The sequence below is a fragment of the Monopterus albus genome, unplaced genomic scaffold, assembly GCF_001952655.1.
Source record: "Monopterus albus unplaced genomic scaffold, M_albus_1.0 scaffold149.1, whole genome shotgun sequence".
NCBI lineage: Eukaryota > Metazoa > Chordata > Actinopteri > Synbranchiformes > Synbranchidae > Monopterus > Monopterus albus.
Genome location: NW_018128029.1, coordinates 20,558 through 27,153, shown reverse-complemented (window position 1 = coordinate 27,153; position 6,596 = coordinate 20,558). Strand labels below are relative to the sequence as shown.

The following is a 6,596-nucleotide window of genomic DNA, read 5'->3' as shown; positions in this document are numbered from 1 at the left end:
TTTATTTTATGCATTATTTTTAATAATAATAGTGGTTCATACAGGGCGTCTTTTTAACTTACACACAATATATCAACCTTAGGTGAATGTCTTCCACAAGATTTGCATGGCTCCAGATAGCGGGTCCAACCTAACAGGACATGATACTATATACAGCGGCACTTTAGGTTTAGATCCTTGAGTAATGAAAAATAAGGAATGGCACATATTGTTATGAATTTGATTTGATTTTTTTTATTGTCAGGTCTGCTTGGTGTGACCTGCCTCTCTTCCGCCTTTTATCTCTTTCACTCTCTCGTCCTGCAGGCTCGGCACCTCAGCTGTGGCGCATGCTGTAATCAGCGACTTGTTGAGTGATACGCACAGCTGAGGCGCATTCCTCTAATCAGTTTCCTTCCTCATTTAAACCCCTGGCAGACGCTCCTTCGTCGCAGAGCATTGCATGTGTTTGTGTTATTTGTCACGTAAGTTTTCAACGCTGACAGTTAGTGATGTCCAACTGACACCATGACACCTGTATCGAACCACTTCATCATTTGTATCGAGTATTGGTTCATTCATTCAAAGGTTCAGTTTAGTGCCATCTGGTGACGAAATAGTATGCAGCAGGACAATGTCTGCATTATGTGATGGGTGTAACTAGTAGTGATGTCCAATTGACACCATGACACCTGTATCGAACCACTTCATCATTTGTATTGAGTATTGGTTCATTCATTCAAAGGTTTGGTTTAGTGCCATCTGGTGGCGAAATAGTATGCAGCAGGGCAATGTCTGAATTACTGTATGTGATGCATGTACAGTAACTAGGCTTTGTGTGAATGATGTGAGAGCGTTTGTAAAGATTGATTGGTCAGTCAATCGAGTCTATGAACGTATATAGTGTAGTAGGTAGGAGAAGGCATGCTTGGGGAAACAGAGGATGTGCTAGGATGGTAATATGTGCGTATGTAACTAGGACAGGGTGTGAACAAATACAAGGGAGAATCAATCATTTTTATTCAAGAACAAAAGCTTCTCCACTGTCTTTGGACCAATCAGCTGAAAGTGTTCCCACACTGGAGAACGGGGTCTCTTCCTAGCTGGCTCCATGGTGATCACACACCAGCAGCAATGATCATACCGACAGCAACTATGCACACACCTACTACGCCGACAAACCCACATGCTGCGCATCATCTTGGGTGGCTTTATAGTACCCCTAAGCACCTGCTGACGCGCGCAGTGAGGTCTCGCGTCATGACACCGTATCGACGGTTTGAATCGCTCACGGGAGTCACTCAGGCCAGCCGTTTCTGTGTCGGACATCATCAGTCACGTGTCTTTTCGGCAACGATACAAGCCTCGAAGCATTGTTTTGCGGAAGATCCCTCTCTGAGCTCAAATCATGTATTGAGGCCTCGGTGTCAGATGGCCATCACTAGTAACTAGGCTTTGTGTGAATGATGTGAAAATATTTGTAAAGATTGATTGGTCAGTTGGTCGAGCATATGAACATATGTAGCGTAGTAGGCACGAGAAGGCGTGCTTGGGGAATCAGAGGATGTGCTAGGATGTAATATGTGCATATGTAACTAGGACAGGGTGTGAATAAATACAAGGGATGGAGAATCAATCCTTTTTATTCCTAGCTTGCTCCATGGTGATCACACACCAGCAGCAATGATCATACCGACAGCAACTACGCACACACCTACTACACTGACAAACCCACATGTTGCGCGTCATCTTGGGTAGCTTTATAGTACCCCTATGGCTACGCTGTCATGATTCGCTTCCATTTGCTTCCTGTTGTGCTTTTATTTTGACATTACTTCCTGGTTTTGTTTCACCACAGTTTCGGTCTTTTTACTTTAATTATCACTCACATTAGTTTCACCTGCTCCTGATTGTTTACACCTGTTTTTCACTCCATTATAAGCAGCCTTCCCCCACCACTAACCTGCCAGATTGTTCTAGACTCCAGCTCTGACTCTCCAGCGGTTTTTTTGGTTTTTGGTATTTCCTGTTCTGACCCAGATCGTGTACTTTGACAATTCTGTTCTGTCTTGCCCTCTTGCTTTGGACTGCCTACTGTGTATAAATTATCAGACTCTCCTTTGAGTCTGATAATTCATACATACCCATTTGGATTCGTTTGATGTACAGTGGTGTGAAAAAGTGTTTGCCCCCTTACTGATTTCTTATCTTTTTGCATGTTTGTCACACTGTAATGTTTCAGATCGTCAAACAAATTTATATATTAGTCAAAGATAACACAAGTAAACACATCATGCAGTTTTTAAATGAAGGTTTTTATTATTAAGGGAAAACAAAATCCAAAACTATATAGCCCTGGGTGAACAAGTGTTTGCCCCCCTGTCAAAACACTGGTTTATCGCACCTGAGTTCAATTTCTATAGCCACACCCAGGCCTGATTACTGCCACACCTGTTCGCAATCAAGAAATCACTTAAATAGGACCTGCCTGACAAAGTGAAGTAGACCAAAAGATCCTCAAAAGCTAGACAGCATGCCGAGATCCAAAGAAATTCAAAAACAAATGAGAAAGAGAATAATGAAGCTCTATCAGTCCGGAAAAGGTTATAAAGCCATTTCTAAAGCTTTGGGACTGCAGCAAACCACAGTGAGAGCCATTATCCACAAATGGCGAAAACATGGAACAGTGGAGAACCTTCCCAGGAGTGGCCGGCCAACCAAAATTACCCCAAGAGCGCAGCGACAACTCATCCAAGAGGTCACAAAAGACCCCACAACAACATCCAAAGAACTGCAGGCCTCACTTGCCTCAGTTAAGGTGAGTGTTCATGACTCCACCATAAGAAAGAGACTGGGCAAAAATGGTTTGCATGGCAGAGTTCCAAGACGAAAACCACTGCTGAGCAAAAAGAACATAAAGGCTCGTCTCAGTTTTGCCAGAAAACATCTTGATGATCCCCAAGACTTTTGGGATAATACTCTGTGGACAGACGAGACAAAAGTTGAACTTTTTGGAAGGTGTGTGTCCCATTATGTGTGGCGTAAAAGTAACACCGCATTTCAGAAAAAGAACATCATACCAACAGTAAAATATGGTGGTGGTAGTGTGATGGTCTGGGGCTGTTTTGCTGCTTCAGGCCCTGGAAGACTTGCTGTGATAAATGGAACCATGAATTCTGCTGTGTACCAAAATATCCTGAAGGAGAATGTCCGGCCATCCGTTTGTGACCTCAAGCTGAAGCGAACTTGGGTTCTGCAGCAGGACAATGATCCAAAGCACACCAGCAAGTCCACTTCTGAATGGCTGAAGAAAAACAAAATGAAGACTTTGGAGTGGCCTAGTCAAAGTCCTGACCTGAATCCAATTGAGATGCTGTGGCATGACCTTAAAAAGGCAGTTCATGCCCGAAAACCCTCCAATGTGGCTGACTTACAACAATTCTGCAAAGATGAGTGGGCCAAAATTCCTCCACAGCGCTGTAAAAGACTCATGGCAAGTTATCGAAAACGCTTGATTGCAGTTGTTGCTGCTAAGGGTGGCCCAACCAGTTATTAGGTTTAGGGGGCAAACACTTATTCACACAGGGCTTTGTAGTTTTGGATTTTGTTTTCCCTTAATAATAAAAACCTTCATTTAAAAACTGCATGATGTGTTTACTTGTGTTATCGTTGACTAATATTTAAATTTGTTTGATGATCTGAAACATTAGTCGGGCCTTTTAACTGAGTTCACCACGACATTATCGGCAGCTTCACGCGCCGATCCTGACATACGCACCTGCTGACGCGCGCAGCAAGATCTCGCATCGTGACACCGTATTGACGTTTGAGCCAGTCACTGGAGTCACTCAGGCCAGCCGTTTCTGCATCGAACATCATCAGTCATGTGTCTTTTCTGCAATAATACAAGTCTTGAGGCAGTGGTTCACGGAAGATCCCTCTCCGAGCTCGAATCATATATTGAGGCCTCGGTTGTCAGGTGTGTCCACTACACCTACCAACCAAATTAATTGGTGGACTTGATTACAACACCAGACGAGAGGAAAGGGAAAACAGTTTTTATTTGTGGTCACAAACTGATACCACAAAAACGAAATATCCAAAACACACTTAGGTTAGGAACGCAGTCCGATAGCCGAATACCAGGTAAGCAGTCCAAAACAGAGGGGGTCAGGTGAATTTCAGTGGTCACAGGCAAGCTGTAGTCAAAACAAGTATGAGAAAGAAAGCTGGGAAGTCCGAGCATAGGTTGAGAACAATCTGGCAGCTGTCAGGTGGGTGTCAGCTGCCTAAATAGGGAAAAAACAGGTGCAAAGAATGAGTGCTGATTAAGTAAAAGGACCCACACAGGGGCCAAAAACAGAAATGGGAAACAACGCCAAAATAAAAGTACCAGAACGGAAACGGGCAGTATAAAAACCTGACACTCGGTGTCAGATGGCCATCACTACTGACAGTCCCTGTGCTGTTGATTTCTTTCATACGTTGTCTATACGAGTTTAGCCACAAGTTATATGAGTTTTTCAATGCTGACAGTTTCCTGTGCTGTTGAGTATATATATATGTGGTGTTCTTTTCCCTGCCGTGATTACCTCCAGCGAGTTTCCCTGCCATATGTATCTGACGGTGATCTTCCCAGCTGTGGGTACCTGACAGCTAGCGCTACACCTACCCAGTTTCTGTTTTCCTGTGTCCCTCCTGTCATCTGACCACCTGCCGTTATTCTGTCTACTCACCTGCTCATCCTGGTCCTCTGATTCTCCTGGTTCCTGCCATTATTCTGTCTACTCACCTGCTTGCCCTGTCTCCTCAGCTATCACTGCCCAACCCAGGTTATGCCCTGTACATATACTCAGTTCCTTGTTTGTGTCCTCTTCACTAGCACCTGGGTCTGCATCTAGAGTCCTCCCTTTTGTTCTCCCTCACACCCTGGTGAGGGGGACTCAACCCTAACATTTATTTTTGAAAGAGATTTTTTTAGAATTTGTTCTCCAATTTTTCCATTAAAAGGCAGATGGTAGTAAGTGTTACTAATACTAATACTAAACTTAGTGTTTAAAGGCTGTGACAGACTAAAAAAACGATAGTCGGTATGAAATGGTTACAGCAGCTCACTTTAGGAATAGTTCAACATTTTAGGAAAGACAATATATATTCACTTTCTTGTTGCTAGATGAAAAGACTAGTATCACTCTCATGTTTGTGCATTTGAGACCAGGAGATGCTTAGCTTAATTTATTTTAGCTTAGCTTACTTTACTGTATCTTGGCATAGCTTAGCTTAGCTTAATGTAAAGACTGAAAGCCAGGGGAACAATGCATTTTGTTGCTTATGAAATAAACTTCTCACATGTAAGAGGAAAAATTAGTTATTTCTCTCAAAAGGTAGTCTCTCTGAAGTGTAACCTGATCCATCTGCTATGTCCATGAGTGATTGTTGAACTTTGGCATTAGATGGTAGCTCTGTTCCTCTTTGAACCTGAACGACAAACCTGCAGTTTACTGCTCCGACAGCACAGCCAAACAGTAGGCAAACAGTCTGTTTAATTCATGCCAGTTTGATAGAGTTTTCTGCCACATTATACTGTATGGCAAAGATCTAAAGTGGAATAATTAAGCACTGAGTCCATTACAGTAGCTGAGCTAAAGACTAAATTGTCTATATTTTATGTCTCACTTATTTTATATTCTGCTTTGGATGGTGCATAGGATTGGGGAATGTGCAGGCATTAGCTGCCTCACTGGTGTATGAAAATGGATTAAAACCTATTAAGTCAGTAATAGGTGAGGCGTGGATTTCAGCTTGTCTGTTAGAGGGCTGGTGTTAATAATTGCATCACGTACTATGGAACATATTTCACTGCTGCCAAATTTATAATTACCATTATGAGAAATCTGTCTTTGCTACAATTGCTTGCAGATTTTATGGGTCGCTCACTGCTCCTCTGTTTTTGATTAATACAGTATATCAGAGTTTAGTTATGGTAGCTGTACAGGGTTGAATGTTGATTAGTGGAGAAACCAGGAAGCTAAATAGATTCACCATTTACTGCAGATTATTCCCTTCTAATGTATTACAACTGTAATAAAAGAATTTACTCACCCTAGTTTTATGTTTTTATTGATTATCTGAATTGGTACCCTTCATTTTGTCATGATCCTGCCCCGTCAGCTTCCGGTCCTGCTTTTATTCTGAGACCACTTCCTGTCCCCAGCTCTCCCTAACTCCCGGTAACTTCATCTCATCATGCACATTGGTTTCACCTGCCCCTTAATCACTCACACCTGCTCACCACAGTATTTAGCGAGGAGCTGCTAAATACTAGCTTGTTCTATGCCCTGTCTAGACTCCTCAGCATTAATTTCCAGTGACTGCTATCCTGATACTGAACCCCTGCCTGCCCTACCGACCTGTGATCCAGCCTCCTCTGTCTTGCCTAGTGATGGGCAGATGAAGCTTCATGAAGCAATGAAGCCTTTCATCCAATTGGTTCACTCCAGCACAAAGCTTCTTGAAGCTTCATTTGCTCTAGTAGGACATCTACTGGATGCAACAATATCAGTTGGCATGAATTTGAAGTGTGTGGCATTTTGCAGAAAGCCTGTGAATAAAACTGT

At 42.8% G+C, this 6,596-nt stretch overlaps 1 protein-coding gene across 1 annotated transcript in view; it reads left to right on the top strand.

Annotated features, from left to right (window-relative positions):
• The window catches only part of LOC109968428 (polypeptide N-acetylgalactosaminyltransferase 18-like), a 16,400-nt gene that overhangs the window by 1,444 nt on the left and 8,360 nt on the right, over window positions 1–6,596 (top strand). The gene's annotated exons all lie outside the window — the stretch shown is intronic.